Genomic DNA, 26,225 nt, shown 5'->3' on the forward strand with positions numbered 1-26,225 from the left:
CAAGCATGATTCTATTGAAAATTCTTTACAGGGCATTCAAGTCCCACCAGCCTTGTAAGAGCACTTTCCTGCCCCATGAGTAAGAGGACTAACAGAAACATGCTACACAGAAGCAATGTGATTTTCCATTGCCTTACAGAAAGTTTTCTTATCTACTGTGGTGAAGTGCAAGTATAAAACATTTTTGTGATGAGTAATATCTGTTTGTGTCCTGTCTACTCGAAGGTGTATAGTGCACTAAGGAGACAGCACTGGAGAAAAGAGCTTTCATGTATGTATAGTACAGGATGGATATGCTCAAAAGGCAGTGAAAGCAGCACATGTTGGTAATAGTTATATAGGTGTTTTAACAGTTTTCTGTTTGATTTTAGATGTGTTAGTGACAGCTGGAGTATCGTTATTCTCAAGTATTAGCTGGTTAAGTCTGTTCTTTCTTTTAAGGAGATACTGCTGACTGTAGTCAACAACACTGGTAATTTTAAACTGAAACCATTTTTTTACTTCATTTGACTTTCTTTGACTAATCCTGAGATCAAATTAATTTATACACACAGCTACAGCTGGAATGGAAGGGACAGAAAGTATTATGAACTGCTCCAGTCAGGACCATTTGGTGTACCCTGTTTGCTGTTACGTGCCAACAAATGATGTGCTAGAGATCTAAAAATACAAGATGCTGATGTACAGAACAAGAACGCGGAATGTGGAGCATAGCAGGTGACTACCTGCTGAAACATTTATCCAGGAAGGCTGGAAGGACCAGTACAGGCACAACTGTTGGTTTATCAGATATATGCCACTGTATTATCCCAAGACCCAGACCTGTAGAGCTCTACGTAGCAAGCTGTTCTTTTGGTGACCACTCAGCTGCATGCCCCACTCAGTGCTGTTAATTTTAACATGTGTGGCAGTCAGTCTGTGCAGCAGTGCCCCACAGACAGTCAGATGGGAACATGAGATGCCCCTCAGTCTCTTGGTTTGTCCACAGATCCAGGGGGACAACCTTTTCACCTGCAATCTAAAGTCTTTGTTGTGCTCAGTGAGATCCCACCTATGTATGGGGATGGTGCAGGGGGATAGAAAGAGGAAGCCTGCCAACGTTTTTCAGCTTGCTAGGCTAAGAAAAAAATTTGTTCTTAAGCATAATCTTAATTTTGCAATTTTAAAACAGGTTCCTTTAGCAGGAAAAGTCTAGAATTTAATCTGCAATGTTTTTAAAGAATAAATAAATGAAAAGAATGCTTGTTCCCAGCACCCCGCAACAATCAAACTGGCTTTAGTATCTCTGCATGCATTTTAAGTGGGAAGTTTCAGTGCTAGTATGGGGTAATCAGGGCACAAAATTCAGCTGAGATGCAGCAGACCATCTGCCAGAAGGAAAACTAGGGGGGTGAGTGGCAAAAAGCCTCTGAGCTCGTGGGAGGGGTGGGCGTGTTGCTGGTTTGCTGGAGTTCAGAGCTCTGGCAAAGAGCATACGCTGCGGTAGCTGCTGCCAAAAGGAGGAAAGGAGGCGACAGAAGGGCAGTGAGCTGGACGGCTTGGAGAGTGACATTCTTTTGTGTCGGGAGTGGTCAGTATTTTACCAGCTGAGTTCCATAAATTGGCCCGGGGCTGTCGATGCTAGTGCCAGCTGTTAACTTTGTAGCAGCCATAATCTCAGCAGGGACAAATAGGGAAAGATGTATTGACAAATGGCACTGAGCATAATAAACTGCTCATCTTTATGAATGCTGGGATCCAAATGATCAAAACAGATGTACGGTTTCCAGATCCTAGCTGCACTGTCAGAATTTTCCTGGTTTCCTCATGCATAGTCATCCATAATGAAAAGAAAACAAGCAGATTTGCCTTTCTCTTGGGTCTTTCTTTATTGCTCACTCAACATTAATTACAGAATATTGTTGGAATAGCAGGCTGGCAGGCACCAGCACCCTGAACAGTGTATGTCGCTTACTCCTGTCACTTCTGCATGTAGCATATAGCTAAAATGATCCTCTATACAAGCACAGCATTGCTGTGGTCATGTGGGAGAGCATCATTTTTGTCTACCCCTTTGTAAATTTAAGTTATCCCACAAAAACCTGTCATGTTGTAAGGCATGGGGAAGGAGAATGAGTGAAGGCTGCCATTTTCCCACTGAAGCCATAAAAAGGAGCTCGGGAGCCAAAGTGAAAAAAAATGTTTAATTCAGATCAGTTAACACAATGATTTCTTACATTTTCCTGTCAAGGGAATTGTAGAGGGCAAAAAAGAAGACACAATGGAAATATATGCCTTTAAAAATATTTGGACACAAAAAATCTCTCCTGATTTATATGTGATTTGCAGGTTCATCAAAATGACTTTTATACTTAGTGTTGCCTGAAGTGTTTGGGGTCATTAGGGACTTTTCAGCTTATCAGATAAATCCTATGTATCCTGCCTTGCTGTTTGACTATAGCATTTTTTTAAAAGACTTGTCAAGTCAATGGGTTACTACATCCCTAAGGCAGTGCATTTAATAGTTATAAAGTGCTGTCCTTTGCTAAGTGAAATACCAAGTGCTGAGAAGAGTATACAATTCTTAAGCCATAAGCAAAAAGATGAGTTCTAATATATTTCCCATGTACAATAGGCATAAGAAATTCAGAATACTGCCCATTTTCACTCTGCCCAGAATGATAAGCATATTACTTATTAAATATTAATATTATTGAGCTGTCGCGTTAAGTTACAAGCAGACGTGGCTCAAAATTCAGTACATCTTCAATCTTAGACTTCCAAGTTAATTGAAATCTGCCCTCATACGAATGATATGACTAGCACCATTTCCTTGTGGACTTTAAGTCATGTTGCAAGGGAAGTCAGCCTCTCTGTTTAGCTCTAGGTCCCACAAAAGACTCCGATTATTGGCAAGGATTTAGTGCCTAGGCCCATCCTCAACAAGCCACAAAGCAGGCTCCCGCAGGACTAGGAGTTTTTAAGGCCTTAATACCCATGGACAGAAACTTCTGCAATTCTTAGCATCTTCCCTTTTGCCAACCATTAGGTAGTGGTGATGAATCTGGAAATCTCCAGATTGTTGTCTTTAGGTGACTGATGTTCAGCAAGCAGCCTCAGTGAAGCTGACAAGAGCTGTGCATGCTAAGAACCGAGATGTGCACCAGCAGCATCCTTCGGCCAGGGGAACGGCAAGATGCTCGTAGGCACCTTGCAGGGCAGAAGCTCCACAGTCTCAGAGATAAAGCATTAATGTGGAATTGAAATTTTCTCATTTTCAAGGGGCTTCTGTTGGGTATTTTCCATAAATCAATTAGAGAAAATACTCTGAGCTGCACAAATATTCCCTTTTCTCTACTTTGTTTTGCTTTCCATATAGAAGCCTGACACGCTGGGAAAATTATTTTAAAGCACTTTTCTCCCCTTCCAGTGTCCCAGAAACAGGAGCAAAGTAGCAGAGAACCAAGACTCATGTTCACAAAGAGGATCTTGTTTATTAACTTCCCTGTGCCTTGTATCCTCCGTTTGGCAACATGAAAGACGCTTTAATACTTGAAATAATTTTAAATCTGTTAAATTAAAAATAGCAATTATGCCGACCTTTTCTGGGTATCTGCTGGCTTAGTCTAAGAAGTAAAATCATTAAAACTCTTTGCTGCAGCCTGTCGAGAGAAATAATATTTAGTAGGTGTTGAATTTCATATGATTCAGCTCAGTCTTGAAAATTGGCAAACCTTTTATGCTCAGTTAGATTTAAAATCTGCTTTCAATACCTCATTCTTCATAGCCTGACTTTTAATGGAACTCAGAAACAAAGCAAACACTGGCCTTCTCAAGTTAGGGATAGCAGCTTTCCTTCTGAGTGCAGCAAACGCCTCAGACAGAACCACTGGCTTTGTGGGTTCAGCTGAGCGATTCAGAAGAATGATCTTTTGGCCCAAAATACCATAAATAGCATTACAGAAGAGTAACTTAACAACCATATTGTTCAAGTGAAGCATGCTTGAAGTTACATGGAAATGCCATCAGACTTTAATGCATTCTCTTAGTAGCCATCTAAGTAAGATAAAGTTAACCGTAGCACGGATTATGTTAAGGCAGTGCACAGAAGGAACATTACTTTTATTTCTGATATCCTGCCAAGGCAGGATATCCTGCTGTGAGGTACAGTCCGTTTTTGGCTGTACGTGGCTTATTTTTCCCGCTTTCCTTTACATTTATAGTAAAGGTAAAGTTCAGATCTGTGACTTCCTCTGCTGCATTACACTCAGTCTTAACATTTCACATTTTGTCCATTTGGCATTACTGTCTGGCACCAACTCAACGCAAGCACCCATTTTACTGTCCAGGACTGTATGATTAACTTTTGGGGTTTTTTTTGGCTTTGGACCATTATACTCCTTTTTAAACTCCTACTGCCTTTATTTAAGTTTTCCCAAGTCAAAGTCATTGGACTGTCCATAAATTTTAGCTCCTCTAACAAGAAAAATGTAGACAGAAAAGATTTGAAGAGGGTTTGGGTAGGTTATGGGATTTGACAGTGTGGGAATTGAGTTTGTGAAAATTGTTCTAACTTTTTAATGCTACTTGATCTTCTCCAGAGGTTATAAATAACACATGGGATCCTGTAGAGATATAAACCTGGCACATCTAGATTTTACTCAAGACCAAAAGTAGAAATGACTTATCTCCTAGATAAAGCTGTTCTCATAAGGTGTCCAACACAATTTTAGAAACCTGGGAAATTCAGTTTAGTACAGCTACTCTTCTAAAATCTATCTTCAACTTAAGGAATTTAAATGATGTTTATCCTAGCAATATAATCTGGGTTTATTCTACCATCAAAAAGAAGGCTAATCTTGGATGTATGCAGTCTAAATAGACAAAAGAGATGGAAAACAGGAGAATACAAACATTATTATCCCCATCTTGCTTTCACTGCCCCTTCACGTGAACTGAAGGACTGAACCCTTAGTTTTCAAGACTAAGTCTTGCCAACAGAACTCTTCTGTTTCGTATATACTGGACTAAAATTCTCAGTGCTTTTCTAGAACAAATGATGATACTATAGCATTTGTAATCAGTCCAGTAATAAGCCACATCAGAGCAAAGTATAAATATTCAGGATTAATCCCAGTCTGTTTTCATTAACTGTAATCAGTGTCCACTATTGATTACATAGAAGCAGAGTTTGGTCAATAAGTGATCTCTTGCATGTTACCACTCCCAAAACCCAGTAACATTTAATTCATGGACAAATTTACTAGCAAGTTTTTAGGATATTCAGATGTTTTCTAAGCATCTCGCTTTCTCACTATATTTCATTCTTATGTAATGAAACCTGTTCACAAGCTTTCACTTCACTGTTTCAGAATTCTGCTTGCCTGAATTTAATATCTGAAATTACACAAGACTGTCAATTATTATGTAGTTATTGCAGTGGCGTTCTGTATGTAGACAATAGCTTTTCTCTGTTTTGATATTTTGTTTAGTCTAATGGAGAAGTCTGCATTTCCTCAGTTTATGTTCTATATAATTATCAAGTTTCTACTGCTATTGAGTTATGAGTTATTATATGGCATCTTAGTTATTAAGGTAATATTGTTGCTGGGAAAGTGAGAAAATATAAGGGACAGAGGAACCCAAGATTCATTCAGAGGTGCTATTTTCTTACTATCTATGGTCAACTAAAACCTTTTTTCAAGAGGGCGCACAGTTATTGCATACAAAGAAAAATGACACTGGAAAAATACAATGGAATTTGAATTTTCATCCTTTTGGATCCTATGGATCTATCTTTTTTTCCTAAATCAGGTACTCTGGGAAATTCAGAGGCCAGACTTCAGCTTTGGGGACACTCTTTTTCCCGTGGTCCTCAAGTTCTAGTCACACCGCACACTGAAACTTGCTTCCCATAGAATTCTGCTTGGGGGCTGAACAGTGGTTTGGGGTCAGCAACACCTGGAGCTCACCCAGACAGATTCTTCTGCAGCTGTTCTCCCTGCTGGCCTCCATTCTCAGACTTATGCACCCATGAAACCTTAAGATCACTACCAAATTTAGTTGAAATTGGGCAATATGTCCAAAATTCTTAAATACAGGCATAAACATGGTATGAATGTATGCATCTCCCCTTTGGGAAAGGAAGCAATAGCATCCTTCATGGCATATCAGGTAGTGAGAAGTGAGCCCGTGTTGCTGGGTTGATAAAAACTCCATGGTCAACAGTCACAGTAGCTTATAGTATAGACTTGTGTAAAGCAGCAAAACCTTTACCTCTTCCCTCCCTTTAATTCAAGCACTGATCCTGAGAGTCCTCTCCCCTCATCTATGGCAGTGGGGATTGGACATATGGAATTGTGAGGGTGTACTCCATACAACCCAGTGTTACCACGGACTTTTTTTAATCTTCATGGTGATCAGCTCTACTATTACTGCTCAACAATTTGAGCTGTTTCATATTTTATAGTTTTTTGGGTTTGTTTTTTTTTAAGTGACAATTTACTATACTCCAACCTAAAACAGTAGCCCTAAAATCTAAGAGTGGGGCTTTGCCTGAGAGATGCATTCATTGCAGAAATCACGTTTTGGGTCTGAGGGAGCTACACCTTTATCCTGCCCTTGTGTGCTGCCACAGTAATAAGAAGGTACCCTGGGAGCAGAGCCAGGAAACACAGGCTTTGGGGTACAATCTAACCATGTGCAAGAGGAGGAGGAAAAGCGGCGCGCTAAGCAAGCACAGATGGTGCTGCACCGTGGGACAGTGCGGCTCGGTGAAGGCAGCGTTAAGTAGACAGTTTGGGAACTGGCTGTGAGTTTGAGCAGCTGATTCAATCAAACCACCTGCACATAGCCTGGTTCTGCCTTAGTTTGCCCACTGCAGATTAAGAAGTGGTCACTCTGGAAGCTTGTACCTGAAGTATCTGTGCATAGCTTCTAATACCACTTAGGGGCATGTGTGAGCATGTATACATGCATATAAAATATATGTTTAAGGGTATGTTATAGCAACATAAAAAATTAATTTGTCCCTTCTGATCTGATCCCAAGATTATACTTTTAACATAGCAATGTAAAACCATTCAAGACCAAGAGATTAAAAAACTTTAAGGTCACGTTTATGTTGATTTTGGGGTTGGAATATTAATTAGAGACTAGTGAGACAGATTTGTGAGTGGCATGATCATAAAACTGTGAAATGTCTTAGAGAGAAAAGATCAGTGCATTTTGCTACTTCAGAATGCATGGCTGAGTGTCAGAAGCAAGGAGAAAATAATGATCTGTATAAACTGAGCTCTTTCTAGTAAATTGGATAAAAATTTGGCTTCTTCCCTTTTTGTAAACTCCCCTGTGGATTTTCTTACTTATACAGGGTGCAGAAGATTAAAGGTTTGTTTCTAAGAAGGTACAGTTGGCTTTTTGGGCACTTAGCATGTTGTGGAGACATTAATATCTAAACCATTCAGGGATAATTGCGTTAGTTGTCTTTACTCCCAAGTAAATTATTTGAGTACATTAACAGTCAATGTTGTGTTGACAGGGCATGAATTTCTACTAATGGGAATAGAAAGCTTTGTATTATCTCAAGTAAAGCATCAGTCTAAACTTTCAATTCTAAGAGTACGTCATTGGATCAGAGTCTTTTTAGATGATATATGGCAGATGGAAGAGAGATATCTCATTTTAGCAGAAATGGGAAGCAGTGGATTTAGCAACAGATAAACCCTGGTTCTAACTGCAAGTGTTGCTTTTAACCCAGTAAAGCTTCACACCACAAGCCACTCCTTCAGTTTAGATTGTTAATTTTAATGCATGTAGCAATTACTGCTGTGACAGATAGCAGATCTGATCTTGCTCCCATCAAACTCTGTGGGAGTTCAGGCATTGATTTCACATGGGCAAGACAGCAGGTACTAATGCAGTTAACAACGAGTGACGTATGTCATCCGTGTACATTTTCTTCTATATATGTGAATGCCAGTAATATATACCATGTGGCTTTTGACATTAGAAGGACATTTTGAACCAATCTCAAGAGCAGTTTAAAAATGGGTGAATATCTTTGACATAGTAATTTCTTGTTTCTGATCCAACTGCATGTGAAAATTTCAGTAAATGCACTTTTTATTGAATACAAGCACCAGGCAGAGTACAGCCCAAACTATAAGTGGATCCCATCTTTATGCTTCCTACATTACTGTTCAGTTCTGTGTTTTTCAATCTTCCATCTCTTTGACAAGATTATTTCTCTTTTCTAGAATAATACTCTAACTCATTCTTTCACAATTTTCCCCTTTTGTATTTCTTCCTTTTGCTGCATCTTCAGATGCTGGTGACAGCGCTCTACCCTGTAATCTAATTCCAATTTTTTTGGAATACAGACAGTGACTCCTTTTTACTACAAACAGTTACTCACAATGGTCACCATTTTCCCTCTCTGATGTCCAGAAGATCAGCCCTTTCCTGACCTTGCAGGTTCATCCCCTAAAGATGTCATTCAAATAATGCAGTTTACATGCCAGCAAAGTGAACTATTTCAAGAGCTGTTATTTACTATGCACAACAGCTGCTTCTCAAATCTAAAAGCAATAAAAATGTATGAGGAGACCATAAGTTTTACTCCTCCTTCTCCCTGCACATCCAAAACAGAAATGGAGAAAATAATGTAGTATTAACTTTGTTTCTGTTTTGCTCAAAGCAAAGGGAAAGACAGAAAGAGCACAAGGCACAAACCGCACCTGACCCTCAGAGCAGAATTCAATATAGAATGGTGTGTATATATATATACATATATATACGGTTCACATAACTCTGAGGAGAGATGGCTGCTGTGAACCCATTGGGACTGTTTAAGTTCATCTAGCACTAATCTTTCATCTGTTACTTAAATACTGCTGCATGTAAAATGTAAGTCAAAATAGTTACCTTCCTTTTTGTTAAGGGTTCTTTGCTAATATGAGATGAGACAAAAAAGAATGAATACCACAATAGTAGTTGGCATTCTTTTTCTGAAGGAACAATTTTGTGCAATAAGAATGGAAAGTAATTATACAATTAAAACCGTATCTTCTTGCATTAGGAAAGAGAATCAGTGTTGTACATAATTTGACAAATTCTTTGGAAGCATTAAGGATGATTCATCCCCAACTGAGCTGTTTGTATTCCCTCCACAGTCAATGAAGAAAAGACACTGTCACCTCCATCCCATTCTAAAAGACTTTTGTAACGCACAAAGTGTTTGCAAAGCTGGTAATATGGCCAGTTCCCAACTCCTGAATATTCATTGCATTGCAGAACTCTGCTGCAAGTCTTGGTGGATGTGATTAACAAATCATGAAAATGTTTGTTCTCTTAATAGCTTTAATATTTTCATAAACTAGGATTATATTGTTTGCAACATCTTATATTGGATGGGTAGTGTCAATGGAGTTTAATTATGATTGCTCATTTTTTAGCTGAATGTAGATATAACTAGCAGCTGATGAGCAACAGATTGTCAGCTTCTGCTTTTACATAGGGGAGTAATATAACTTTTCACGCTAAAGTAAAATTTCTCATCCAAGATACTAGGCAGACTGACATTGGTTTATGTTGTGAACTTTACTAAGTGAGATTCTGAGGACTGTGAGGCAAAGTGTTGCTCCACCGTGTGTACAAATTCTGCACGTGTGGATATTTGACGGAATGCAGCATGTTGGTTCTGAATGGTTTAACAGTAAGAAGCTGTTATAAATGCTAGACCTAAATTCAGGTCTGGATGCGAATGCTTGGTGGTACTTGGTTTTGTTGTGGAGCCCCTCCCACACTTGTAAATTAATCATAGAAATTAGAGAAGTGTTCCTCTTTAAGGACTAGATCTAACACCCGCGTATATGCTTTTGTAATAAAAGGCAGGGCCATGTCGCGGCAGCTCTTTTTAGGCATTAGTCACCATTGAATTCACTGTGAAATTCTGCATAAAACATGATAGCATGCTGTGGCATACAGCAATTGCTGTGATGGGATAGAAGAGTATGGAGAAAACATATTAGAAATGCAGTGGGTAAATGAAGTTGACATGCCACATGGGATATTTTGAACTGCATTTCACATTTTAGAGTAGAAAAATCAATGTAAAGGGAAAAGAACTTTTACAAAATGAGTATCAGGGCTGATCACTCTTGGAACTTCTTTTTGGTCTTTGTTATCTAACTCCAGTGTATAGTGTGGGATGATTTTTCTGTCTATAATATATTCTGCTCCTTTCTTTAAAGTGAAAAAAACAGCTGTTGAGCAAAAAATTTGCCTTTGGCAATATCCGTTAATTGATGTTTCCTCAAAAAACCAACCCACAATAGAAAAGACAAAAAAAAAAAAAAAAGAGGAAGGAAAGTACTGCAAGGTGTTTGATTTCTAAATATATTAGGTAACCCCAACCTATTTAAAGTATTTAATAAAATAATTGTATTGCTGTTGTTTGTCCGAGGCACGATCCAGTTCGTTTTGACTTTACAAGTGAGACTAAGTGAGTCAGAGCAGCCACTTGAGTTCTGCTGATGTCCGAGCTGGGGTGTCAGTCACCGGACCCCCCCGCAGGGACATGTGCTCCTCCAGCCCCGTCTCCCGCTCAGAAACCTGGGCAGCTGGAGCACCTGCCCATGGATGGAGATGCTCTTGGTGGGCAGAGTCACAGGAACAGAAACCGGGGTTAAGTGAACATCTGATTTTTCAGTTGTCCATGTTCATGCTAGCAAAAGCCGTTTACTGTGTGGGGGAATTCAACATGCTGGAAATGGATGCTTGCATTAGGTCATCTTATTTGCCCTAGAGACAGTTCAAAATTTTCCTCTGTATTCTGTGTTCCGGTGATTTGCTTTGTCCAATTTCAACTGACCCAAATAACTGGGCTTTCATTTCTCTCCATTTTTCAATCCACTTGTGTTAAATCTCAGCAGCTGTCTCCTGTACCTGATCTGAATTTGCCTTTTCTTAATCTCGTGGTTTAAATGGGAAAGATAGAAACAATTGGATATAGTTTGTGGGCTTTTCTATCTTTCTGATTTTTTGCCTAGAGACTAAGAATAGCTTTATTTATTGTCATCTTTATTGTCACAGTGCTAATTTTGCATCTGCTGAGACACTTGGGAGACCAAATGAAATAATCTGATCTGGTTGCCATTCTATCTGGAGCAAGACAGAAGGCTGGGAGGTCTTGAGTGCAGCAGCAGACCAGCTCTTGCAGGACATAATCAGAAAAAGGAAAAACCAGAAAAACTGTCCTTGTGAAATTCCCATCACAATTTTGCTGATAAAAGTTGTTCAGATAAGCTCTAGATAACCATCCAAGCTTATAAGTGCTCATCTGCACCATCTCCAGGTGGTTTTGAGGTTCAGTCATCGCTAATGAAAAGATGTGATTGAAAGCAAAAGGAGATATGAAATGCCCTCTCCTCTAAAGCAGTAGCTATCACTCACTGTAACAAAACATTGCAGATAACACTGCTGGCCACTTTTCTCTATCCTTTGCTTCAATGCCAAAAATATATAGTGAGCTCTCTTACTGATTCTGCTGCTAAAAATGAAAGTAATTCATTTTTATCATTACTTACCAATAATTATTCATTTAAGTCTTGGCAAAAGAGGATCACAAAATTCCAAGCTGATGGAAGAAGTTCAAAGCTTTACAATGTGCCATGAAATCTCATGCAGAAATTATGTCCTGTGAAATGTTTGGCCACGGAAAGTTCAAGTGTCACCCAGCTGTAATTACAGCCCCGCTTTCTGAGAGGTTTATAATTCAGCAGCAGAGATGATGCCAGCATGAACTGTCCTGGGCACAGAGCATGCTGTACCGGGCACGACTTTAAATAAAACCTCAATATCTTTCTTTCACATTTGTTCTAAGGATGTTTGGAAGCTGCTTTTCTTTTTTCTGCTTGGGTGATTCTGTTTGTTTGGTTTTGTTTTTAATGACAGCTACTTTCTTTCGTTATTTGCTATCTTACCACTAGAAAATTCTCTAAATAAAATGTAGGCATCTAAATCTGGTCCGTATTAGAGAGATAGTATATAGGACATAATATATAGTATATAGGAGATACATTTAATATAAATATATATATATAATTTATATATATATTTAATTTATTTATTTATATTTATTTATATTTATATAAATATATATTTATTATTGAATATTTTATATAAATAATAAATACTAAATAATAACTAACTAAATAAATATTATTAAATATATATTTATATATTTCTATTATTTATATAAACAAAATAATTTATTTATATATAAATATCTATATACATAAATGTATATATTTAATTTTTATATATATAAATAAATATAAATATATAGGAGAGAAATTATTTAGTGGCTTGAAGTCACCTTTGTACCTGCTGGTATCAGAGGTTTGGATCCCCAGTATAAACGCAGACCTCTGGCAGTTCCCTTACCAAAACCAATCCTTACCCTGCCTACGGGTTGTGCTGCAGACAGAGCTTACTCCAGTGCCCTGCCTTATAGACTCTACTGTATTTCTTCCCCTGGGTTACTGGGACCTGGAGTTTGCTGTATCAATGAGCTGGCCCAGCTCTGTGCTGTGCCCTTTTGCCAGGGCAGGAGAACATCCCCAAGCCCCCGGCTGGAGGCTTCAGGCTGCACAGAGCAACTCGGCATTTGCAGGTGCTGCTGCCAGGGCTGGGTGTTGTAAGCGCTAGAACCCCTTCTCCTTCTTGTGCAATGTGTGTTGTAGAAACCGTCCCCATTGCTCGCCCTGTTCTCTCAGCCCTGCAGAGCAGAGGTTAGTGCTGCACTAAACCTGGTGAAGGGTGGATTCCTTCAGCTCAACAGGCCAGTTTTAACAACACATTAAGTAAAAAATAACTCCTGATTAGTTTTTAATTGGATTTTCCCTTCTTGCTATGGTTTTGCACTGACATATTTATTAGATGGGGCCACTTTCTGTGACTTGGGAACAAAGAATTCGCTTATTCCTCTGTGAGTTTCTTTTAGCATCCATGAAGTAAAAAATAATTTAGATTCCAGTTTTTAAGCAATTACAGTTAAAGAAAAATATTTCCTTACATTGGCCCATTCATCCCACTCATGTCACCACATTTTCTCCTGATTTTCTTCTAAAGAGAAGGGATTGATAGTTACTCTTGGTGAGATTCTGCAGTGGCGCTTCTCAATCTCTTCCCACAGCATGGTCATATTTTCAAAGTGTGTCTGTTGCCAGTTTTCCGTCTGAAATATTTCAGAGAGTATACACGCTTGGGGATTTAAAAGAAGTCTCTGAGTCTGTAAGTTTGGGTGAAATGGTAGGGAACATCAACTTCATACCCCTGTGACATTTACCTGCTATGGTAACAACTGCTGACAGGGTTGTGCCCTGTACTGGTGTGACTGGGCAGCTGCAGGACACCCCTTCTCTTTCCTGGTATCTGTGCTCCAGAGCACCAAGAAACCCCACTGGAAAGCATCTGTCCTGAAAGATTTCCCTTCCAAGTGAAACACTATGGAAAGGGGTGGGTGAACTCTTTAAAGGCTGTTGATTTAATATTTTTCGTATTAATTATCTAGTGTGAATGATAACTGCGAGTAAAAACCTGTGCTTTTTAGTTTAGGTTTGGTTTGGGGTTTTCTTGTGGGATTTTGGCCCATATTCCTGTCTGATAGAGATGTTGTATAGGGGCGTAAAGGTTTTACGCAGCCTTTGTCTTCCTCTGTTTACCTGCTCCTCCTTGAATCAGTTCTGATGTCAGTATGAGGTTTGAGGCTGTTCTCAGTTTGTTTGGACTTACTGGATATTTAGAGATTGCTTTGAGACAAGAGCAGACTGCAGCACGTCTGTGAGGGAACCAGGGACTTGGGCAGCACATTTCTGGGCTACTGGACATATGAGCTCCTCCAAACTCTTTGTTAAAATGCTGTGGGAAAACAATTTCTCTATGCTTTTTAGGTTTTGGCCATTACTACCAGACTTCAGCAACTGGTCTGTAGTGTTGTCTGTTTCGGGCTGAGGGGGTTGTTTTGTTTATTTGGGTTTTTTGGTTGGTTGGTTTGGGCTTTTGTTTGTTTGGGGTTTGTTTTAATGTATGACTATAGGCTTTTTTGAGTATTGTAGCTTTCTAGAACAAATCTAGGCTGCAGAACTTAGGTATGATTCCAAGCACAATTATCACTTGTGTAGCAAATAGTGTAAATATTTAGACATCTTCCCACCCAAGTGTAAGAGCAGAAACAAGTTATAAGCAGACTTTTTAGGTACGTTCTCACCTCCAGTGCTCAGATTTGGGAAAACAATTTTTCAAGAAGAATTTGCTGATCGGTTAATGCAGAGAGACGTACATTAGATTAATGTCACAGCTTGTGCTCAGAAATACGCATCACAAAAAATGACATTATAAGTGTTTCTTCAGACTCCTGTATTCTTGTGCCAAAAAGGGAATATGTAAGTGGATCTGGGGAAGAAACAGTATCTTATCCCATGAAAATTTTAATGATTTATAAATGTTTGCACTCTGTTTTAGTATAAAACCTGGAACTTCAGTTTCCAGTGTCTCAAAGAAGAACCCAAAATCACCAAATCTCACCTCCTTCTTGAGGTACTGGGTATTTAAGAGACAACTCCATCTTCACAGAATATTATTGTGTTATAACTTGGTGTAACATAAAATTAAAATCTGTATTCAGAGGCACATGTATGCTGGTTTCTCCATGGTAAATAATGGTAATAGTAATAGTAATAGTAATGGTAATAGTGCTCTCAGACTTTGTTATATTGTGTATTTTTTAACTTTATGAGAAGATTCTTTTCTGTAAAATTTATTTATGTACAAGGCCTAGCCCAGTGGCCTACAGTTGAAACAGTTAAAAGTTCCTATTTTTCAACTGAAAAGTAGCAGCAACACCAGCAACACTATATAGCAGGCACACGCAGACCAAATCAAGAGTCTTCTTTGTTAGGAGGGAAACAGGATAGATGGGGAGGTTATATCAGGAGTTTAGATACCCCTGAGTGTGCCATGTGTCTGAGTATGGTCAGTGACACAGGGACAAAATTCAGCTGGCATTATTTGAAGCCTGGTGATAAAATCTGGTGACAAGGAGGAGAATCCAGCAGGGAGCTGCTAGTACCAGACAGCGGTGAGACCCCGAGGTGCATCAGGTGCCGTATTTCTAATACGTCTGGGGAATGGGTTGAGTACTGGTGCCCAAGGCACAGCTGCCATCTCAGTGGGAATGCTCTCCGTGGTCATCTGAGCCCTCAAAGGACAGACAGCAAGCAGAGCAGACAAGGTGGTGTTCCACAAGGAGAGGATGGAGAGCTCCTCTTTCTGAGGGAGACCAGAACAGCCCATGGGCGGGTGTAGGGTAATGTAATGAAGGCAACGAGGGAAATAGTAACGCTGCAAAACGCAGTTCAGAGTCTCTCCCAGGAAAGAAGAATTTGTACTAAATAACAATAGTAAATAAATAGATCTGGTCTGGCTATCAATAATTTTAGATTGGAGATTAATAGAAGGTTCCTAACAACAAGGACAATTTCAGAAGGGCTTCCGTCAGGCATCGTGGCAGTGGGGCAAACCCCAGCTTTTGGCAACAGAGCAATCTTATGCATTGGCTTGGCAATTTTAAAAAGCAACACTTTGTTTCAGCCATGCGCAGTGGGACTTATTATTAAACTGCAGTTCCAATGTGGTTATTTTTCTTGTTGGTCTGAAGGATCAATATAAGTCTTAAAGTTTAGTGAATAGCTTTGCATAGAATCAAGTAGTTTTATAATGAGTTTTACTTCACTATCTAATTTACAGCTTTTATAACTTAGGTAAGGTCTTCGCAGTATTACAGGTAATGCCCCATCTAAAAGAGATGAATGTAGCTTTAATTACAAGTAAAGGATGTATGCCTAATAATACCTGCTCAATTTTATTTAGCTTATATTGTTATGTCTTCATTATTGCTGACCAGGAGGTACCCGTCGAATACAAAATGCCATAATCAGCATAAAGATGAACTGAAGAGTTTCTTGCACTATGTTATTAATGTAAATTAAAAGTAAGATTGCAACTAAAACTTCATTAGTACTTTAATTTATCTGGGAAATAAATTATCAGATTGAACATGTATAGTAAAAATATATCTGGAAAGAACCCAAGTAATTTGCAAGAATATTTGATAAAACAGTGTAGTGTATTGTACCTGTGATTTTCAACAGTGAAGCAGAACTGGAAATGGTTCTACAATATGCATTTGACTAAAAATCTTATACTTTCAAAGATAAAGACAGCAGTTTACATTTATGCAGGGAGATCCGCAGGAGGATATACATAGCTTTTCATTGGTCCAGTTCCCAATATATGTTAGATCTCTCCTAGCAGAAATCATCTAATAGCTACAGAGCTCTTCTTCCAACTGAAGATCTATTGGACACCAGAGCGCATTTTCCCCTTGTCCATGTTCCTGCAGCAGGTCCTTCCTGGTCTGGAGCTGCTGCTGCAGTTGCAGGGGACATCTTCCCACCAGAGGATTCGAAAGACAGGAATTGCTCATCAGAAAGTTTAGTTGCACTGACAGCTCTCTTCAGCTTAAAAGATACAGACACACACTTGTGTGTGAACCTGGCTTAGTGCCAGTTCATTGCATGCTGAGACAGGCAATAGTTGCTGGGAAGAAAAAAAAAATCATCTCAGAGTAGCTGCTGCCTGAGTAAATAAAGTATGAGAAGGGACTGACCAATCCCCAAATGTTTCTATTGAAACATTGAAAAAAAAACCCTGACATTTTAATGGCAATAGCAGTCATTCAAAACAGAATCACAGAATCACAGAATGTCAGGGGTTGGAAGGGACCTCGAAAGCTCATCCAGTGCAATCCCCCCGCCAGAGCAGGAACACCCAGATGAGGTTACACAGGAAGGTGTCCAGGCGGGTTGGAATGTCTGCAGAGGAGATTCCACAACCTCCCTGGGCAGCCTGGGCCAGTGTCTGTCACCCTCACTGAGAGGAAGTTTCTTCTCATATTTAAGTGGAACCTTTTGTGTTCCAGTTTGTACCCATTACCCTTTGTCCTATCACTGGTTATCACAGAGAAGAGCTTGGCTCCATCCTCCTGACACTCACCTTTTATATATCTGTAAACATTAATGAGGTCACCCCTCAGTCTTCTCCAAGCTAAAGAGCCCCAGCTCCCTCAGCCTTTCTCATAAGGGAGATGCTCCACTCCCTTAATCATCTTCATTGCCGCACACTTCTTCTTTATTATGAGGAAACTAATTTTGTCCCTCAGTTAAGCTCCTTTATAGGAATGAACACAGCCTGGAGGGCCTAAGGTGACCTCAGTGACAGAGCAGCCAGCCTGAGTGGCTAAAAGAGAAATGTGATGACAAACTTGCAGTTTTTATTCTGGACTGTGGTTGTCTTGGTAGGAAGCTCCCTAGCATGCACTGGTAATTCTAGATCGTGATAGCCAGAATCAGTTTTTCAGAGCTTCGTGATGAGTGAACACTGGTACCAGGAACTCACCAGCCCATTCCAGCTCTTGGTGTCTTGGGGAGAGCATCACGGGAGGCAGTCATTTAAAAAACAGACAAGTTTTACCTCGAGTTTTTAGTTGCAGGTGTTCTTCCACAAGGACGAATTTGAGGTTATCCTGTAAAAACCAGCCTGACTCTTCTCTAATACACAAATCTAGATGATTATTTCGTCTAGAGTCCTTTTAGAAAAAGGTCAATGGCACATTTTCCACATTCTTTAGTTTGTCAGAATTCATTGCCTTTTTTCCTTCCCCTCGATTTTGCCAACTATTCAAACTCAGTCCTTTTTCACATTAAGAGAAGAAAGAAGTGAGTGACTGAAGCTATTCAACAATATTAATGTTTGTCCCGTGGGATAGCTTTTATATTATAAAGTGGATATTGACTCTCATGGAGGTGAATATTAAGGTTTATCAACCCTTGAGGTATGTATTGACCAAGACAAACTAGAGGTCACTGCAACATCAAGACTAAATACATCTTAATGCTGCCAAAACAGGAAATCAATATGCATATTTTTCCACTTATTTTGAATGTCATTGAACTATCTGGAAGTATCTCCATTGTGTACCTGAATTCCAGGATTTTTTATTACCGTGAGTAACCCTCTAAAGCCAAGTCAGAGGTTGGACAGGGGTTCAAGATGAACACCCGCTACTGTTGCCCCTTTCTGAGTAAGAAAAGTAACATGCTCTACTTCTTTCAAATTACGTGATTATTTTATTTAATCCACGTTGAAAGAGTGTACTCATCAGTACTGATTTTTCAAGCCAAAAATCATATCTTTTCTGGAGTAAATTCACTGGTAGTGGAATTGTCAGAAATCCAGTTCTCACCACAACCTGTAGTGACAAAAAGCTACTTTGTACCATTGCACTAGCCTGACTCTTCTTCAACTAAATAAAATCTGGAGTATGCTGCTGAGATGTAGCTACGATTTTGGAGTCTTAAACAATATTACATTGTTACAGCCTACGACTTTCCTAGAAATAGATTTTATTTTCATGCACTCTGAGGAAATATAAGGTCCTTTGTAATTTTGTATATGTATGCAGCTAGGCACTGTTCAAACGCCGCTGGCAACACTCCTTCCAAATCCTCAGCAAACAGAAATAAAAGTGGATTCAGTTCTTGTTAAGCAGCCAGGTACCAAGATGTGAATTAGCATCCAAAATAAAAATAAAATGCAATTCAATAAGTACACAAATAGATACAGAAATGTAATGGTTTATCTTAAATAACAAAACGTTTACTGTTTTTTAAAGATGGATGGGTCCAAGAGGGTAAGCCAAAGAAAGCTTCTAAGCTCACATGTGAGTATTAGGTGAGGGAGAGAAAGAGATAAGGGAGGTGGAAGCAGAGGAAATATGACCTTGACTAAAAAATGAGCTTTGGTAGTTTAAAAGGTCAACTAGAAAAAAAAAAACAGCTGTTTCAGGTACTGGTGTGTAAGTTCACGATCAAGGATTTCAGGCTGATGGTAAACCCTGCTGACAGAAATTGAAGGTTAGCAGTACAAGGCTCACAGGGAATTTTGTCTTGGCCCAGGATTACAAGAAAATGGGAGGAGGGGAAGAGATTTGAGAAAGATTATTTGTTCAGTTATTTTGAATAAAAACATAGAGCCAAGCTCATGAAACCAGCTAGCATTATCCCATAGCACAACTCCTAATAAGTTTTTGTTTTCATCTGGTTTTGCTTTCAAGTGTCTACCATGATTGAGAGGCAAATTTCAGCAAAATATCCCAAGGTCAGGAGACTTGAAGCCTTTGTTCATCCATGTTTTTGCAAACGCTTATGTACATGCTTCACTTTGAGGCTGCAGAGTGTGCCAGGCAGGACTCTTCATCCTCTAGATCTCACAGACCTTGTTGCGACAGAGGCTGGTGCTTGAGAGAAGCAGCTGCTGAAGTTTAGTCCATGTGCTTGAAATCTGGTGTGTTTGTTGCTTGGTACCTGAGGCAAAAAGTTCATTGAAAGTAAAAAATGAGCAAGTCTGACCTTAATTTGGAGCCCAATGAATCAAAAAGCAGTCTTCAATTAGGCCCTCGGCACTGAAGGATTATTTACAGCCCTGCAGTCGGAGCTGCGGGACTGCTCCTACAAACAAGGCATGGCTGATGTTACAGCTCACGCAGCTGCTTCCCTGCTCCTGCTGCTTCCTCGGTGACAGCGCTGCTGCTTGTCTGACCTTGCAAAAAAGTGGGTCTGAGAGCTAAACAGGCAGCAGAATAAACATGCTGGAAGTAGGGAGTAGTTTTCTGACAGCTTAGTCCAGTCCCCACCCACAGAAGGAAAAATGTGACCAGGAGAGGCCTTGAGGTGGCAAAGATGCCCCTTCCACTAGCAGCTCGCTGCAAGGTCATCCTGGTTATAGTGCAAAGTGCCCCCTGAGCACCCCATGGGTGGAAAGTTCTGGCATGAACCTGTGCTGATCCCATTGTCTCCTCATGCTTAGTCCTTCCAGCCATCACTTGTGTTCACCCAGCCTCAGCGGAATGGGCCAAGGGAGCTCATCCAGCTCCGTGCCTGCTGGCAGTGAAGCAGGAGCTGGGGTGAGCAGAGGCCTGGGAGGGAAGAGTGGGCTCATTGCTTTTGTCAACAGTTGGGATTCACAGTGAGTTTAAATGGATGTGTAATCGTGTCCACGCCATTGGCTGCAAGGCTTATGAAGGCACAGGGGGTTATGAACCCCTGGGTGACAAGTCAGGGACGTCAGTGCTGTTGTACCTACTTGACTTTAACGTAACAGCAGCTCCAAAGAGAGCACCACAAGGTGACCCTGCTTGCTCAGGCTTGGCAGAGTGGTGGTGAAGTAAGGACAAGAAGCTGCCGAGTCCCCCCAGGTCCCACACCTGGCTTGTACTGCCCTCCCAAAACCGTGCTAGATACTTTCACGTCAGAACCATGTACCTAGTTATTTACACAGTTTAAGTATAAACCAAGCCTTTTTTTTCCTCTGTGTATGTTTTTTCCAATTACAGCCTTCTGCTACAAAGAACAAACCGTGTCTCCCTGGGCTTGAGAAGAATCTTTTGAATTGGGAGAACTTGTTTTTAAAACCGAGTAATAAGTTTGTCAATCACTTCTTTATTATCAGTCACTCTCTGATGAACAACATTCAGACTTTAATATCAGCAAAGAGACAATCCGAGGAATGAATGCTCAAGTAATAACATGTAGGAGTTTTTATGGCCTGACTCTGTTTCTAAAGTGTGTACACAATGGCCTAATTTAACATCAGTGAATGTAACAAATTCCCTGTGGCAAATGCAGCATATGGGAATTACTTTTTATGCTTTTCCTGAAGTGCACAAAACTCCCATTAGCATCACATGTTAAATATCAGGGGCACAGGGAGAGAAGCCCCTGAATTTGTGTCAGGTTTGGGGTGAGGTTTTTTGTTGGACTTTGTTTAGAGCAGTCCTGCATGCTTCTAGATTGATTCATGTGCGTGACTGTATTGAAAGAAATCTCACTATTATACGTTATTCATGATAGCAATCTAACTGTTGTTAGAGAAAAATATTCCTTCTAAAATTTGTACTTAGCTATTTTAACACTTCGGGCTCTCAACCACTTTTTTCAGCAGCTGATTATTAATTTGTGTGTGTGTGTGTGTTAACATCTCCTTTCTGGGCTTAAAATAGGGATCTGTCCATTGTAGCCATGCTGTGCAGTGCGAGCACAGAGCTAGTCACAGAGCCTGAAAAATCTGCATAATTGAACAGGACCTCCAGACAGCCCCAGAGGTGTCCTGGCTTTGTGGTGTTGATCTAGATACAAAGCAGAGTTCTTTCTGCGGAGTTCAATAGTTGGCCTAATAAACTATAGGACTGTAGTTTCTTGCATGTACTGAATCTCACTGGAATTTTCCATAAATCGTATTTTCTTTGGTTGTATATTTGGTTTCTGTGTTTTGGGGTGGGTTTTTTTGGTGGTGGTTTTTTTATTAGGTATTTGTTGTTATATCATGGCTCAGTACTCTGTACTTTTGGGGGTTTTTTTATTGTTGTGTAATCTCTGGTTCTGTGAGAAACTGTGAGGGTATTTATGAGGAACTGTAGCATATAAAGATAAAACACTTGGGTTTTTTTCTTATGATTAGGATGACATATGGTTTAAAGCATAGTTTCCTGGATTTCCATGAGCTGCACCATTCAGAGGCAGGAAAGCACCTCCAGTGCCTCAGCCTTTTCTATAAGTTCTGAACTGAAATGATTTTGACCCACGTAGATGCAATTGCTCTCTGACACAACTACATTCTTAGCATATATCCTGTTATAATGTGGTCTACTCGTGCTCACTTAAAAGAATACCGAAAATAACTTAATAACTTGCCTGTGACTATCTGGAAATGGGTAAAACAATTGCATAAAAAGAGTTCCATATTGGTCATAGGTTGATGACTCTGAGTTTTTATACCGTACCTACTACATTTGTTTATTTAACATCTTTTAAAACTGGTTTCAAAGCTCTAATGAAAACATGTACAGAGATTACCCTCATTTTTTCTTAGAATGAGGACTCCGACATAGAAATGGCTACTCTAGGGAAGGTTTAGTGAAAGAAATATCAGAGTTTTGAAGATGGAGTCCAGGAGTGTCACAAATTTGAATTGTGACAAGTGTCTGTCTTTGGTGGCAGGGGTCTTTCACAGGAATCATTTGAAAAATGAGTTTCTGTTCATGGGAATTAAAGATCCATAGAGTTTTTCACAGGACTTTGAGCTTAGCATCCCTCTCTCTGGCCAGGTTTTTCTCTTCATTAACCACTTGGCTGTGTGCTAAACATCCAGAGGTCCTATTTAGCCTTTCAGGATCTGTGCAGTTGGTCTCGTCTATTTAACTGCAAAGCGATTGGAAGCTCACAAAAGTGTTGTGGGGTTTTTTTGTCCTTATTTTCTTTCATCGTGTTCAAATTAGAGGCCAATTGTTTTCTTTTAAACTGTAAACAAGTTAATGTTGGGGGTGTGGATTGACCTCTTGTCCAAAGAGAGCAATTCTCTTCACATGCAATTGAATTCTGAATATGCAGAGTAAGGGCTGCTGCAGTAGTTAACATAATTCTGGCTTTATGGACAATTTTGTAAGGCTTTTCCAGACTCTCTCTCTATTTTTAATGTGCCTTTAGCAATGCAAGTCTGATCAAAGGGAATAATTTGTGCCTGTTTCTAAATGGCTGGCAAGAATTTTAACAGATATTTTGAGTAATAATTAATTAGGGATATGGTATGATAATTACTACAGAAACACAGGTCTTTCATTTAAATAGGATAATAATCATTGCTACAGTGAAAGGCTTGTTTGGATTATTCAGAGAATCTCATTTCTCAAATAGAAATTTGTTTTATGGAATTAAAAAGGTAAGAAAGGATTTTCAAACCTTCTATTGTCAGTGCAACATGTCATTTTAGTGCCTATTTTTTGTAATCGTATATTTTTTTATTTCTGGTTTTCTCTTGTCTGTTTTCCATGCCACCATGAGGAATAAGTACCCAGGTTTTTTTGTCTTCACTGTAACTCCAGTGCAACAGATTTGGTGTTATTTCAATGACTTTGTTCAGATCCTGAGCTCAAGTCTATATCTGGTTATTATTCTGCTTTTGTGAAAAGATTTTTAGTGAGTTATATTTGTACATTATACACATTTTCCTACCTACTGCTATGTATAAAGCAAGAGATTTCGGCCTCATTATATATTTATTGTAAGGCTCTTAAGCTGCCAGCTAGGACCAAGCTGGAAAAACTTTAGTAGGGGCATTTTCTGCTGTAGTTTGCCTTTCGTCAGAAATAAAATCGTTAAGTTATCAATTGTGCTGAAATTCTGCATCTGCAAAAAAAACTAGGACAACGAAAATGCTGACAGTGTTAAACCATCCTGTTTGATAGGAGATAATACTTGGACCTGAATTTTGAGGCTGTAATCTCTTTAGATCTGTGGTCTGCTTTGGAAGTAGTGGGAAAAGGTGAAGAGGAAACCATTAAGGTTGAATGTTCCTCTGAGTACAGTTGTACCTACTTGTTCTAATGCTTCTTCTTCTTCTACAACTGACATTCTAAATAGCAAGCTTCATACTGCCAGACCTGAATTCCCGGGCTGATCAGGTATCCAGCAGCAAAGTGCTAAGTTGTTGCCCGTGGTCAGTATATCATGATGACAATCACCTACTTAACATTGTTACTTGCATTGTAATTAAACAATGTAGAACATCTTCAATGGAGCTTTCCATCTGACAAGTTTGGAAAAACTTCAAAAACCCAAACTATCACAGAATCCCAGAATGTCAGGGATTGGAAGGGACCCGGAAAGCTCATCCAGTGCAATCCCCCCATGGAGCAGGAACACCCAGATGAGGTTACACAGGAAGGTGTCCAGGCGGGTTGGAATGTCTGCAGAGAAGGAGACTCCACAACCCCCCTGGGCAGCCTGGGCCAGGCTCTGGCACCCTCACCGGGAAGAAGTTTCTTCTCAAATTTAAGTGGAACCTTTTGTATTCCAGTTTGTACCCCTTGCCCCTTGTCCTATCATTGGTTGTCACAGAGAAGAGCCTGGCTCCATCCTCCTGACACTCACCCATTATATATCTGTAAACAAAATGTAGCTGTGACTTGGTGTGAGTGATGAAGGAATTGAAATCCGTGTTTTCTTGCTGTCTCCCTCCCATTGCGAAGCAGCACACGGGGCTTCCCTTTGGCTGCTGGGCAGCAGCAAGTGCGAGCACAAGCTCTCACAAGTGAGGGGCTGGCCAGACGTGAATAACCTTTCTGCGTTCAAACATAAGCTGCTTTATTTTTCTCCAATCTGAAGAGATGTTTTTCACCTTTTTGCATGAGCCACTAGACTGAGCAAAGATGAGTTTTAACATCCCAGCAAATTTAAGCATCACAATGCAAGAGCTGAAAATATACAAGCTTGAGCAGGGAATAGTTTGGTAAGGCTGGTTTAAAGCGGCTGTTTGTGGGAATGCCCTATTCATTCAGAGCTGAATTCCTAAATCACACGGGTTTTTACAATTTGAGACACAGCAGCTTGTGCGTATATGTGTAGAGGAGATTCCCGGCTCTCAAAGCCTGTTATTATGAGGCCAGACTTTCTTTGAATGCTGCCTGATGCCAGTGCAGATGAAATCAGCAGATTGTAGTGTAATATGGGAACTGCTTACGGAAACTGGTGCGAAAAGGGAGGCGGTAGCTAATCGGATTAAGGAAAAGTCTATCACAGCCGCAGCTGTCAGTGGATTTTAGCAGATTTCTCTTTTATCACTGTTTGTGTGGGAAAACACACGATAGAGGAAATCTAATGAAGGAGATTGAACTAATAAACAGAAGTACTTTCTGATCTGATAGTTGCTCTTCTGAGTAAAGTACTCTGGAGAGGTTCAGGGAAAGTTTTGATGTGACTCTTACATAGAAGAAATAACCTGGAGATGTTTTAGGAAGAGGAAGGTGAAGTGATTGAAAAGTTCCCTTCACATCTCAAAAAAGGTTCTTTTAAAATCCAAAAGCTGAACTTCAGAATCTTAAAAAAAGAAAATTCTTGGAAACCAGGCACACACATTGCTACTGCCCCCTCCCACCCACAAACACACACATGCTCTTACAGTTTTCTGTAAGAAAAAAATATGTATATAGCAAAGGCTGTGGCTGGAAAAGGAGACTTATTAATATAACCATCCTAAGATATATAGTTAAGATCAAGCACACTGGAAATGGCCACCATATCTAAAACCCTAACAATTTTTAAATCTGATGTGATCATCCCCAGTGCTTGTGGAGCCCAGGGCTGAGATGGGGCTTGGACAGAAGATGAGGCAAGTTATCACCCATTAGTTTTGGCCTCATGTTTGGAAGAGGCTGACTGGAGTAGGTGACATAGGCATGATGCACAGGGAAGAGAGGTACTTGGCACTGAGACCAAAACTGAAATAACAACCAACTTTATGTTCCCAGCTGGAGATATTCAGGGCCTGATTTTTCAGGGAATATATTGCACTGTGCTTGTTGTGTTCAATGCACAGCCCCCAGTGACTTCAGCTCCTCCAAAAAGGGAATATATCATTGGTGACCACCAAGAAAAGTTGATTCCAAAACCCCCCTTTCATCTTGCAGCTCTATGACAGGAAGGAAAAAAAATTACCAAATTACAAGGGAGAGCCGTGTTTTCATGGACACCAACCCTCGGTCATTTGTCTTGCTTCCTTGCAGGACTGCTTAGCTCAGGCACAGCTCCGTGCAGTGACGGATAGACATTTTCTGCTGCTCTGAGGAGCTTAGTATCTCTTTTAAAGCTGCAGAATAGTAAAAGTTGGTGCTTTTCTCCAATTCTATGTTGTAGGAAAATAAGCAACATATTGTATAAACAAAACATGGCATAATTCAGGGAGGAACTGTGGGATGTGCTTCAGGTCTTCATTTAAAACAAGTGGTGCTACTGCTGGTATGAATCCATGTAACTAAGGCAGGAATCAGAGCCTGTGTTTTAATAATTAGATCATGACAGAAAAAGATCAAAGTAACATTTGCAGTTTTGTTGATTTTATTTGTAACTTCCATATTGAAGGAGGTTTTTATTTCATCCAAATTGGTGGCTGTATGCAGGTTGGGCTGAGTCCACTTTAACCTTCCAGTTCCTCTCTTCATCATACATTTATATCAGAATCGAGCAGTAGCTAATTGAGGTTAGTTGAGGCAGAAAAGCATTTTGGATTTGCTT

General features: G+C 39.8%; 1 long non-coding RNA gene across 2 annotated transcripts in view; it reads left to right on the forward strand.

The window, feature by feature from the left end:
- LOC135575493 (uncharacterized) overlaps window positions 1-26,225 on the forward strand; it is a 313,802-nt gene that overhangs the window by 129,846 nt on the left and 157,731 nt on the right. The window lies entirely within an intron of this gene.

Source organism: Columba livia, chromosome 15, assembly GCF_036013475.1.
Source record: "Columba livia isolate bColLiv1 breed racing homer chromosome 15, bColLiv1.pat.W.v2, whole genome shotgun sequence".
Taxonomy (NCBI): Eukaryota; Metazoa; Chordata; class Aves; order Columbiformes; family Columbidae; genus Columba; species Columba livia.